We start from the raw sequence: 14,406 nt of genomic DNA on the forward strand, positions 1-14,406 counted from the left end.
TTTTGTGTGAGGTGGGTGACTTTCATAAAGGAAATAGTTTATGATGATGAATTTTTTTTATTAATAAAGTGATAAATGAAAGTCATCAGATGGGGCAAAGTGTTCACCTATTGAGAGGGAAAGATGGAGAGAAGCTTTTTTAGGTAGGGGAAAAAAACTTCTTTATGGTAAGGTGTTTTTCCTATTTTTTGGGAAATGGAAATGGATTCTATATATGTAATATGATTTTATTTAGTTGAAAATCTCGGCAGTTAGATAATGATCACGCACTCTACTTGCACCATGATTATAAGTAATGGAATATATCTCCTTACTGCATGTTGTGAGAAAGAATTTTGACACAGATCAAATATTGATTCCACCAGACCCGAGATCTCTCGATAGTGGTGTTGAATAGTCTTTAAAAGTCGAAAGTAGGACTTTCGTCAACAACCATCTTCTTGGACCGCGATGGAGAGTACCTGAAAGACACTCCAACACTCGAGTTAGTATAAGTGCCGTGGATCTATTAGGTAATTTAGTACTGAACCTCTACCTGAACAGTTGTCCCCGAGGGACAACTGTAAGGAGATTGTGAGAAGCTATCATTGGATCTAGATTGGATGGCCTAGATTGTTCCCAAGGGTCATTATTCCCCTGAGAACAAGGGATGTGTCCATGTCATGGTCCTTCTGGACTTGTGATGAGGGAAGTCCAGACTTGTCCATAGTTTGGGCCTTGGTCTTCTTCCAAAGATTTCTTCCATAGATTTTAGAGTGTGATGTTCGGCTTGTTCAAGTGGTCCAAATGTCGTTCGGTTCTTCTAGCCTTCAGACCTTGCGCTGTGACCTTGGGGTCGCCGGTCAATCTGCTAAGAGTTGATGACGTGAGATCCGGCCTTAAGCGCTCAAGCATAACTGGCTTCGTGACGAGTCGTAATTTGTTTAGGAGACTGTAAGAGATCGACTTGTCTTTCCACGGATCACCAGCCTGTAAGGATAGTTTTTTTATATGCTATGTCATGTTCGCATGTGTCCAGGTTCAGATATGTCATATTTACCCTTTGTTGCGCCTTAGTCGGATGATCGTTGAACCATGTTGGGGACTCAGTGCTGGCTGATGCATAAGATCTTTTGCTTTTTTGTCTTTTAAGTTTGTCGACAACGTCTCCATGTTGAGACCGATGTCGTAGATCATGGAGAAGCAGATTTATTAAGGCCTTTACTAGGAGTATGGAGCTTAAGCCATAGAAGGATGATGTAGGAATTTGAGCCGGACCTTTGACCTGTGTTAGACTTTGTTGCACCCACCCACCACATGTTATTCACACTTGTGTCAGGTCTTGGTAATTGATTCTTTGATCGTTTCTTCTTGAATTTTGATGTATATATGACTTTATTAAAGTCGAGGCGAATTATGTGCTCACCATTAATGTATTAAATGTTTCTTCACTCCTTTATTGCATTGACATTGTTATTATCGAGGGGAACTCTTTTTCTATAAACTAGGACTTCCCCTTCACATTCACTACATCATTTTTCCTCTTCGTTTCCTTTTTGTATGTATTCCCGAGTTTCTTTTTCTTCAACCCTCAATGGGTTTTCCATCAAATGGGTAAGGGTGGTGAATTATTTATGATGGGCCAATATTGATTAGACTTGTTATTCTTGTTTCCCTTTAATGTGAGTTCACATAATTACATGGTAATCGGTGATAGATATGTGGTGGATTCAAGATCAAAGACAATTGTTGTCTTCCTACTTCACAATGGGGGCCTTTGTTGTTGAACAAGGTGAAGGAAATTGATCTTGGTGCCTAACTTCGTAGGCACGAATTTGGTGTAAGATGACTTCCATTATCCACCATAGTGGTTATAATGGTTTTCGTTTTTTTTTGCTTGCGAAGGAGGCGAGTCGTTGTACTTTGATAGATTTAAGCGAGCTTCATTCCGTGATTGTTCACTGATCTTGTTAGAAAATATAGTGGAGTTAAAGCATCTCCGCCCTCCCTACCAGAGCTTCAAAAATTGGTTAATTGACCTTCACTTCATGGCATTGTGTTAACCAAGATATGCATAAGGACTTTGGTAATTCTTGGCTCATCCTTCTAGATAATGACCTTCATATCTCATGGCCGGATTTAGACAAGTGTACTAAATCATTTACCAAATAATAAAGTGATAAGTAGAGTATCGTATCTACAGGGATTGTCGTTTCAACCAAACAATTCACGTTACGTATTTGGGAATAAATAAAAATAAAGGTGATAAGTGTTTAAAGTTTTGCAAAGTTAATATGTATACAAAAGAGCAAGTTTAACTATTTGATTGCAGAATGTCAGCGACGGTTAAGATTCTTCGAATCCTCTATGTTTAATTGTTGGAATTACGTAACAGTCAATTCTTATTCATGTTATTAATTGTTCTCTATCCAAGTGATGAGTTTGTTGGATTTTACTACCTATCAGCTGTCAAGTTTAAAAACCAATTATTTTTCATCCCTCTTTGCTTTAAAATACCAGCCTTTGTAAAACTTCCAAACCATATAATATGATTATGGTTTCAAAAACCATTTTAATCTACGGTTTCAAAAATCGTTTTTATGGTCATCATCCGACATATTTATCCAGCATTTAACCATAGAGATTAAATCACCATTTTCCAAACATTAGAGGCTTCTCAAAGGCTAAAACTTTTCAGTTTCAACAACAATTTTTATTTTTAAATATGGCTTAAAAACCATTTCATGTACGGGGTATGTTTCTCTGATAGCATTTTTTTATGCATATAAAGTGTGGAATCACGCTAAACTTGAAGATTCACGTCAAGTTCACCAATTTGTTTACACTAATTTTTGGTAACGTAAACTTCATTATCCATCAATGGTTTAGGACCAGATAATGTCTTTTTAAAGTGGTTCGTTCAAGCCTCACGGTTTATGATATCACTTCATGCATTCTTTACGAACAAAATTATCGTTCTTTTTTATGTTAGAATTGCATCCGACATTGAAGAATGAGGTGGTATTCTGGTATGCCCACACAACGTGGAGAAGATGATCGACCCAATTTTCTTTTGCCTTGTCCAATCTTCTTCTAAGGTCTCAAAGTAGGACTCTATTATCGGATTCTTCTTGTCCATTGGTTTGTTGGTGTTCACTAGAAGTAAACTGATTTTTGATGTGCAGATCCTCCATGAGTCCCTGGAATCGCTTGTCCGTACACTGTGTTCCGTTATCTAAGGTCAAAGATTGTGGTACACTGAATCTTGCTACGATGTTTTTATTAAAACACTTCAGTTGTTGGTTGATGTAAGTTTGGATAGAGATTTGACCTCGACCCACTTAGTAAAATATTCCATTACCACAATCAAATACTTCAATCATCATAGTAACTTAGGAAAAGTTATGATAATGTCCACATGGTCAGTTAGAGAGGCCACATGTATATCCTTGTATTGTTGGTGTCTAGATTAATCATGAGCTAATAATATCTGGTCCTTAAGGCTTCCCTCGCTAAGGGTTGCGCCCCTAGGTGTTATCCGATGATTCCTTCGTGAATTTATGAGGACATTATTGCCTTCTGTTTGGTATAACCTATTAGTAATGTACTGTAACTTCCTGTTTGGTAAAGTTTTCCTTCGATCAAGTAAAAAGAACATGTATGGCGTCTAACATGAGAGGCTTCATTCTTGTTTATGGGTAAAGTATAGTTTAAGAGGAAGACTACTATCAGGGTCATCCAACTGGTGGGTGTCTTAATTATTGTTTTGAGGAGATCCTTTAGACAGGTCTCGACACTAGGATTTGATAGAGTCTTGTGTATAATTGTCTTCTTATTGCCTTTTCTCTTAGAACTTGCTAGTTTAGAGAGTTCATCGGCCTTGAGGTTCTTTTCTCAAGGGATGTGCTTGAACTATACTTCCTAGGATTTGCTAGCGTCCACTCTTACAAGGTTGTAGTATTTCTGTATCATGGTTCCCTTTGTCTTGTACTTGTCGTTGAGTTGTGAAATTACCACCTCTGTGTTGGATCTCAGTAATAACACCACTAGGCCCTTGTTTTTATGGCCATACAAAGTCCATATAAGCCTATTTTGTATTCATACTAGTTGTTGGTGGTCAAAAAACTGAACTAGAGAGACTTAGATTTTTAGGCCTTCTTTGTTCCCCAAATGGATGTTGTTACCACACCCATTGAAGTTTGATTTCCTGTTGATGTTGACTGCCTATTTATGGGATTTTTATGGTTCACAGACGCCATCTTTGTCACGAAGTTTGTAGCACCTGCACCTTTCGGCCCGTTCTTGACTCATGCCCCACATGAATTCATATAACTCGATTATCCATTTTCTCAACCTCTTGGCTAGACCTGGAAGTGGTTGATCAATCCAAAATAACATTTAGTGCTTAGTAAAGTATTGGTTGAGCTTCCCGGATGCATTGACTAGCGCTATAGAGAACTTTTCAATTTGTCGGTAGCGTGTCTTTAGTTCTTGAAGGAATTCTCTATTTAAACTCGCGTGCAAAAGTCACTAGTAACTTCACAAATCCCAAGGGTTATCATGATAATATGTCGAAACCCAGAGGTTTGAGGCCCTCATAAGGGATAAGGTCCATATTCGTAAACCATCGAGGGAAAAATAAATTGGTGTATAAAACGTCACATGAAGCCCCTTGATCGAAAATGACTCAATGAACGTCATATTTAGCCATTAAGACTTAGAATAATAATAGGATATGACCATTAGGTGTCGCGTTTAATATATTTTCATCACAAAAGGATAAGGATGCGCCTTTTCCTTTGCCTGCGGGAATTGTGGTGTCGTACTATGTTGAGGATAACATTTGGTTTAGCTTTATTTCGGGGAGTTCATCGAAGGACATCCGGATTAGAGGTAACCATCGGTGATGAAAATGAAGACTAGGGTTTTCCTTATCTTTGGGATGGTAACCGTTAGAGGGTCTTGTAAGTTTAGGAGATTGGATGATTTTCCTGCTCAGGTTACGCTGAGATTTTTCATTGGTTCCACTATGAAATTCACTTGATTGAGCAATGATTGTACGAGGAACAAATGATATGGAGGTGGAATCATGGCAACATGATGAACGCCTGGTGGGGGATTACGGATATTTCGGCGACGAATAGGGAAGAGCGGCGTAGTTGGATTACCATTGTGTTACCAAGATTTTTGAGATTCATGACACATATAGAAAAGGTCGTGATGGTTATGTCCTTTAGATTGTTCTTTCTTGTGGACGGCTATTGAATGGAGACGTGTTAACTATCAGATCTTGTTTGAAAAGGAATGGAGAGGTTATTTTAAGGAAAGGTCTACAACGGAGTTTCAATTGATTCTATCAACCTGAGATATCTGGATGGTAGTGTTGAATGACTTTTGAGTGTAGGAACTTCATCATCAACCTTCTTCTTAGATTGTTGGGGTGGTACTTGAGAAGACACTTGTACGCTCAAGTCAGTAAGCATCATGGATTTATTAAGTAGTTTAATGTAAAATGTGTGCGTACTTTGACCAATGTTGTTGAGTTAGTATTTATAGTCTAAGTTAAGGGTTTTAGTCTTTTGTCAAAAACAAAATATATCAAGGATCACAACACAACTGCAACCCCACTTTAAAATTTATTAGAGAGTCTTGAGAAGTCAGGAGTATCAACGAGTCAAATTCTTCGAAATCATACGATAGAGAGATACCACATCTCCATCTAAAATATTAAGACATTAGATATATGAATTGTCTTACATTTTCAACATCTTACTTATTAATAGATGTTGTGGAAGTTAATCACTCACACTTAAAATTCAACAAAATGTTGGTCATGTTAATATTTTTTTAAAGGAAGAGATTGCTTAAGAAAAAAGAGAAGTGAGTTGGCTAAAACAAAAATGGGTTATGTTTTTCTATGTGAATGGGAAGGAGAGAGAGAAAAAGGAGTAAAGGGGCAGGAATCTAGGGGGATGGGTCCAATGAGGAGGGGCAGGGTTTGTTACCTAACCTACCAACACCTATCGTGCGATTAGGACGAAGGCCTTTCGCATCAACCATTATCCTTTTGCTTGCATCAATTTCCTGCCCAATTAACCCTTATCAAATGGCTATATATGCATGAGAATTGTTTGTGATGATGGATGGTGGCTGAAAACGCAACCTATGTCCTGTTCTTGCTACCCTACCATTCCTTTGTCCTTTTCCCAACCATATATATGTTCATTTCTACGTGTGCCACACATTCTCACTAGTCACTACTACTTTCTCACCTTAACTCTTCCATAGTTACATGCATTTATACGTTATAAATCTTCTTCCAACTATCCATCTTATTTCCAATACAATCACATAGTATAAAAGAATTGTGTTTGTATAATGGTGTACAAGTAAGACAAATCTTGCATCATGTTAGCTCGATAAATCACATCTTATAATTAAATAAAATATGATGTGATTTAATTTATTGATGCAATGATGGAAAAAAAACATTTATACATGATATTATTACAAGACTATTTTACGTGTACATATCAGACAAAACCGTCTAAAGTTATTAGAAGTTCTAGAAACTTTGTAAATTGTATAAACTACACTATTATATTATCTCTTACAACAAAAATCAAGCATCTTTGTGTGCATTTTTAATTTGCAAATTCTTTAGGTATGTGTGAATTGTGATTAATCAATTAACGTTTTACTATTCAAGTCATCCATTATTCTATTTGATATTCTCTCACACACACATCTAACAACTTAGAAACTGTGTTATTGAGAGACTCCTATGCAACTTAAATACTCATCCTCAAACCTAGTGTGGGTCATGAGGCAAATTCTCACATTATCATCCTTATCCAGTTTGATATAATGTTAACAATGAAGAGAAAGAAGGATAGGGTTCAATAGTGTGAATAACAAAAGTGAATAGTAGGAGACATACAAAGAGTATATATAATAGATGCTAAAAGGACCAAACTACTCTTAATATATAGGGATCAAATACCATTGTGCCGGAATTTGGTCACCAAATTATTGGGTTATTCGGTTCAAGCACTCTTCGTTGCCATGTTCTTTGCAATAGATCCCAAAATCAGACCAAGCTATTTAATACCATGTTATATGGGCATATATCTCACTCCCTAAAGCCAACTTAAAGGATGAGTTGGATGTCTTAGCCTATATATATGTTTAATATATGTTTACCCCTATAATATTAACGGTTTTTAGTTTATCCTCCAGTAAAAAAATAGATTTTAACCATGTAATTTGAAGATATTTTGGTTTGAGAAATGCTATGAACACTCTCTTTCTAGCACTCTCTCTAACACTCACTTTCCTATTAGGTGAAACTTATGTGGGTCTCACCACTTTATGTGGGATCCATTTCTAATGTGTGGTACCCGCATGAATTTCACCCAACAAGAGAAAGAGAGTGTTAGAAAGAAAGTGTACATAGCACTTCTCTTTTGGTGTTAGACCTTCATGAATTTTGACTGTACAAAATCGATGATATGACAGAGTGTTAATCAAAATTCGCTCTAATTACAAGGGGTGAAAGTACCTTAAATTTTAAAATTTGATGTATCTAAAACTAAATAAATAGGGTTGGGATCTAAACAAGAAATCTTACACAGGATAAAACTGAAACCGCTAATATTACAGGAAGTAAACATATATTAACCCCTATATATACACACACAAACGCAACCTTGACAATGTGAAACTTCAATACAATTTTTATAGTGCAATTAGCAATTTGGACAATTAATCAAAGATAAAAAAAGTTGAATGTATGATTTGTTAAAAGCAAAAAATTGAAGCCTTTCTAACAGTTTACATGACACAAACTACGGTGACTAAGTAAAAAAAATTGACGGCAGAGAATTCAGACAAACAAAGTGTACATTATTTGGATACCCTTTTGGCATAGTATCTACTTTGGCATATTAGAAGGCAATTCATGATACATGTAAGTGAAGAGGGGACAGAAATATAGGCACCAGCAAATTACTGCCCTATTTCAAGCTGCACCATCTTTTATTATAAACTGCCAGAGAGGTTCAGTTATACAGTCCTGAATTTAATTTTGGAATTGAGGTTTCCACATCAACAGGTGAAAAGTACCTGTTCTATTTTTTTTGGGAGAACAGAACGTGTACAATTTTGCTCTAGGGTATTGTTTAATTTGCTAGTTTACACAGGGATGAATTTTTTCCCCCCAACAACACATATCATACTTGAAGCACGCAAGTGGTAATATCGTGAGAAATGTACCTTCATCTTCAAATGATTAAAACTACATAATTAGTTGAATGAATCTAAATGATTCATTTTTACTTATATTAGTGATCGAATTATGTATTTAATATTAGGGTGAGTTCAAGAACATTAGGTGAGTCACCCTAATTTTGCAAATCCAATACAGTGTAGCATATGCAAAATTACTCTCAATCATCGTGATTCTGGTAAATTCATTGTTAAGATTTTATGCATTTTTACAAGTAAAAAATAGCAAAATCAAATTATTTTATTTGATATATCACTTTAGAATATCAACGAAGTATTAATATTGAGTTTTAAACTCTTCTCCTAACTATTTGTTAATCTCTCTTTTCGTCTTTGCATGTTACTTATAAATGAGGTTAGTACATTTTATTAAAAGTATAACTTAAATCGTAAAAGATTGTAAAGATATTTCATATACCGAAAAGCAAGTTAAAACGCGTTAATATTCTCTATATTTTCCAAAAATTAATGTGTGTGTTTCGTTGTTAAATTATTTGAAAGATAAAATAATAAAGAAAACAATAAATGAGATTAAAATAGATAATATTTTTGAAAAATACGTTATAATTTTTATAATACATTTTTTTAATTTGTAAATTATTCATATTGCCCAACGGATAAAGTATCTTCCATTACTTTTATTTTTTTAGGGAATCTTCCATTATTTTTTGTTATTATCACTCTTTGCATGTTATTAGGGAAGTTATTGCTGACATATAGGAGCCAATAAGAAGAATTACATTTCTAACATATGGTCCCAAATTAGTTTGATCGGTCACCAACATGCACGACCACTTGTTCCTGCTTTGAGTTAATGGCTTTTTTGAGTCTGTCTTCCAGATCCATCAATTGATTTTATCATTCAACATTGATGGTATGATTATGACTTCAATAACTTACGCGTACGGAGTGGTGGAGTCAGAAATTTTATAAAGCCCGGTAAAAAACTTATTGCAAAAAGTTATTACTTCCTTCTGCAAATAATTTCATATTTTTGCAGATAATTTCACATTTTCTGCGAATATATCTTTCCTGCGGATCCTAAAATCCAATGGTATTACCTCATCTGGGAACCTAAATCCTTGACAAAATCTGCAGGAAATGTATTTCCTGCGGAATTGACACAAAAATCCGCCGGTAAATCCGCAGGAAGAGCTAAAAGTTCTAGTAATGGCTGAGCTTGCTACAAAGAAAGTTGGAGCTGAGCCTGGGCAGCTGAGGGGTGGCTCCGCCCCTGCACGTACGAGTGTATTTTAAGAAAATCTAATTATGTTATAAAAAGTGATTGATATGAATGTGAGATATGAATTTGGGTGGATGTGGAATTTTAAGTAGACAAGCGATATTTTTGTGAGGGATCTTGTAATTTGGGACCAGCATTGCTATATATAGTGCGATAAATTGTTTTTTGAAAATTCACGAATGCATATGTGTTTATTTTGCATTGGTGTAAAGTCCGCTTTTATCGAAATACAGAAGGTTGTGGTGCTATTTTTTTTTTTTTTTTGTATCAACAAGCCAATTGCATCGTGATTTTATCACTATACACTTTTTTTAGAGTCTGTTTTTTTTTAATGTGTGAATTTTTGAGTTTGGAGCAATGATTCTTCTAGTATTTATTCGGTGAAATCAACTTATAGGTTCCTTCATATGAAAGTTAGTGAGGTGAATGCGAAGTCAGAGAAATTGTGCAGTTTCTTTCAAGGGTGTGAGAGTGTTTGTCTTCTCTCAAGGTGAAGATTTTCTCATGGCCGCTGCTTCAGGATAATATTCTGACTCGCCATAATCTCTTTTCTAGAAGAATTATAGTTGACCCTCGAGGTATTTCTTGTGTTTTCTAAAATGAGTATGTAGAGCCGACTTGTAATTTTTTTGTTAGATGTCCATTTAAAACCAAGTGTGGTCAGTGGCGTTGCTAGGACCCTAGATCAGGGGGTTCAAACTTTTGACCTTTAATTAATAATTATAATAATATATAAAAATAATACATATTCAAAAAATTATATTGTATTAAAAAAATTACATACATTCTCTACAATCATCCTTTACGTGGTTTTCTGTTCTGGAATCATTAAATAATCAATTTATTATTACTATGTTAAACACATTTGATTATGCAATTTAGTCTTCGCAATCTTAATAGCAGAAAGTAATTTTTCAACTGTGGGGGCAACATGTAAAATCCCTTCACAAGTTGATAGACTAATAACGTATAAACGTACGCCTTTAAGTTTCAACTAATTTTTTTTTTTGTTGGAAAGATTACTTATACTTGTCAAATATGCAAATTCAACACTCACACGCACACATATAAATGATGTAAGTCGTAAGTTTATTAACAAGTATCGCCAACATAGTTGGACAAAATTCATTTGGATAGAACTTTGCAAATTCAATCGGATATGCCTTATCAAAAGCAGATAACAAAAGTTGGTTTGAAAACAAGCCATACAGATGAACAACTAACAATTTTCTCGTTAAAATGATTTATAAGTTCTTCAAGATCAAGATGCATGTTTGAAAATATAATTATATTATTACATTAAAATATTATGATTTTTTTAATCAGCTAAACTAGTTCACTTAAATTGACATTGGAGATAATCAAACTCGAGATTTTGAGAAGGAACATATTTTTAAAGTCTCAAACCATCATCATCACACCAATCTAATTCAGTTAAAAAAACATTATGAAGTATAAAGTAATACGTAATAAATAACCAAAACCTCGTAAATAAAATTATTAATTAATTAAAATCACATGTTTTTTTAGCAAGGAAAAAAACACACAAAATTTTGATTTTACATATTATAATTCTTGTATCTAAACCAATCCCATAGAACGTTGGTACACAATTTTATAGGTCAAAGTGTACAATCAATTCAGCAGTCATCGTGGTCTTCACTTTACAAAAGCAATAGAGGGTGCAACACTTAATTTCCAGGCATTCAATAACACAAAAGTATAATATGGTAGATGGAATTCTCATATTTTGAAGGGGTTCATGTGTATCCTCCGACTTTAATGTGCCTCCGCCACTGAGTGTCAGAGTATGGTATCATGTACTTAGGTGGCTGATCGGGGTAGGAGTATGATTTACCTTTAAATTTTACGAGTCTTATTAATATTCGGTCATATTTAGGTGAGGCAAAAAAGGAGATTGTTGAATTTTGACACAAAATTTAATGTTTGTGTTTCCGCAAAATCTTTATGCAATTTTGGAATCATGGTGTGATTTTGGTTCAGCTTTGGAGTTTCATTTTTTGAAATATCGTGGCACGAATGAAGGAATCGTAAGCTGCTAGCAGTAAGAACCGGAGGAAAAAGGCTAAACAAATTGCTAATCTGACAATTCTGTTATGAATTCTGCTGCTCTTTACCCAATAAAAATTGATCGATCTCAATTGAAAAGACTAAAATACCCCTATGTGAGTTAAGTCACGCACCTGTGGCCGGTGGTCTGAACTCAAGAACACATTTTTTGGATGGTGGTCAAGTGATTTTAATTGGTTTTAGACGTTTTTTTATATTGTTTTTTTCACGTTCTCTTCCTTAAAAGGTGCAAATCACTACCGATAAAGCTGATTTTGCATAATACATGTTGTTTTGAAAGGGGCTTACAAATCACTCCCTAATTTTTGAAAGGAACAATAAAACTTCTGGGTGAATGCTTGAGAGTTGTTGTTTAATAGGTTTGACCTTATCCAATTTCAAAGGTAAGACAATTGTTGTAGTTGGAAGATGCATTCCCTACCTAATCACGATCTTCTGGCGGAATCAAATTGTTGATAATATCTTTAGTTGATCTCAGCAACGTGACAAAAACATATCGATAAACGGAACCATGATGTGCTGCCAAAAAATGGAGAACATGCTCCTCACGTCGTCGTTCTTTAATTCTAGCCAACTGAACATTATTTTCTCGTCGTCCAACGTTTGACGTTCATACCTAATGTATTTCACCCTCCTTGTGTCTCCGGGGTTTAGTCCTTGGTTGATTTCATCCAGTTGATTCTTGAAAAATTTTAACGTGACATTAATATACCAGACCTTGAACATCTGAGGATTTCCACTATTGAAGCGTACTTGAGTGGTGAAAAAATCGGCCATTGTTTCAGATCTACACCATAAAAAATTACATTTTATCAAACACTTCGAGTGCAAAATATATAATCCTTAAAACTCATAACTATGACATAAACATGCAAATATTTTAATAAAATTAATCAACTTACATCTACGCTAAAAATAAATCATATACTCTTACTTGTAAATCTAGTGAAAAATTAAAATTAAAAAAAAAACACTAAAATTTAAATTAACCTAAAAATCATAACTATAACATGCAAACATCATAACAAAAAAGCAATATAAGTCATTTACATGTAACATTGTATCATTTCATGCATAAAAAATCAAAATTTAAACAAAACCATAAAACTAAAAAAATCTAATTTAAGAGAAAAAATAAAACATAACAACATAAATAGGTTAATGGTATTTGGTTATGAAAATTTACTTATTATTAAAGTGTTATTTGATTTGAACTTGAAAGATTTTCGAATTTGAGAGAAATTTTGGAATTTTATATTGGAAATGAAGAAATGAGGTTCTGCTTGGCCTTAAAATAGCACGCAGCGTGAGTTAACTCACGCATGGGAGCTAACTCACGCATGGGAATGAGTAAAAAGTGTTGGGTAAACGGCAGAATTCTTCTGTTATAATTTTACAATCCATGTGAAGTTTTCCCTCCTTTCTTCATTGGATCCCATGTCATTAGAGGTTTTCAAGATACTGGTTATTAGCTATTTCCAACAAATTGCTCAAAACAGATGGATTATGTGAGAGGTAGACTCGAATGACCTAGAGAAAACTCTCCATAAATTGTTGGAACCTCTATTGAATCAAACGTGACTCCTCTTGATCCAAACATGATTCATCCCTAGTAAAAGAACAACTAATTTTTAATATTAGGAGTCATTTTTAATATTAGAACCGAGCCTCTAATTTTATTGGGACGGCCCTGCGAAGGGAATTACTCGTACTTTTAAGTATTTAGATACAGGTTGATGATGCTTGGTCCCTTTATCTATAACACTCGTTGTGATATCAATCACTTATTTATAACTAGTCCACCTTCCCAACCTGCATAATCTAAATATGTAGCAGCACCTACCATAACCATATATAAACCATCCTCACCTCTTGATACTAATTCCATCAAAGTTTGCTAGCCAACAAGTAGAGTGTGACAAAGTGAGACATTCTTAAATTTTGATTTTGACATCAAAAAGGAAACTTTCCAAAACATTGATCATACAAAGTAATTAGACTCAATTCAGTTTAAAACAAAGTTCAAGGAATAAAGGGATTGTGTGTTTGTATTACATGTTCCTTGTTTCCTTTCATCAATGCAAATACATGCATGATTGAGGAAGTTAGGAGGATATATTATGCATAGTTCAGTGTAATGGCTTTTATACTTTGAAAGGGAAAAAACAAGTGCTCCTTAGTTTACGAAGAAAAAGGGGATGAATCTGGTTTTAAGAAAATCCGAAGGACCCACGAATGATCTAAGAGTAGGTAATTATGGGATGTTATTAGGACCCATATTAATAATATCAAAAGATCACTATTAAGTATTTTTCAAAGCTTAAATAATTTTGTCCCCCTATTTTTCCAAAATTGTAATTTTGTTCCACCATTTTATAAATTTGCAATTTTGATTTCTCTATCAATTTTGACATCCAATATTTTTATATTTTTTTATAAGGCAAGAGCAAATTGACATAAAAAAGAGTGGTTCCAACTAAGTCGGTACCCTACTCTAATCTTATGTCAAATTCTCATAAATATTATTAAAAAAAGGAAAAAGTATATAAAAATTGAGGGGACATGAACCTAACCTAGTAAAATCACACAAAAGTGTAAGTCGACCCGAAACAAATGATACAAAAATTAAAGGTCTTTGATATGGTGATTGAACCCTCAGTCAAACACACTGAGGACGGTTCATGTACCTCAACTCCTTGCAACAATGACAACAAGTTTAACGACCCTTTCGAGCCCCATAGTCCAAACCAAACGAAGTGAATGACGAATCTTAAGCTGACGTATGAATCGTCTGCCAACATAGAAAC

The sequence above is a fragment of the Medicago truncatula genome, chromosome 5 (assembly GCF_003473485.1).
Source record: "Medicago truncatula cultivar Jemalong A17 chromosome 5, MtrunA17r5.0-ANR, whole genome shotgun sequence".
Lineage (NCBI taxonomy): Eukaryota > Viridiplantae > Streptophyta > Magnoliopsida > Fabales > Fabaceae > Medicago > Medicago truncatula.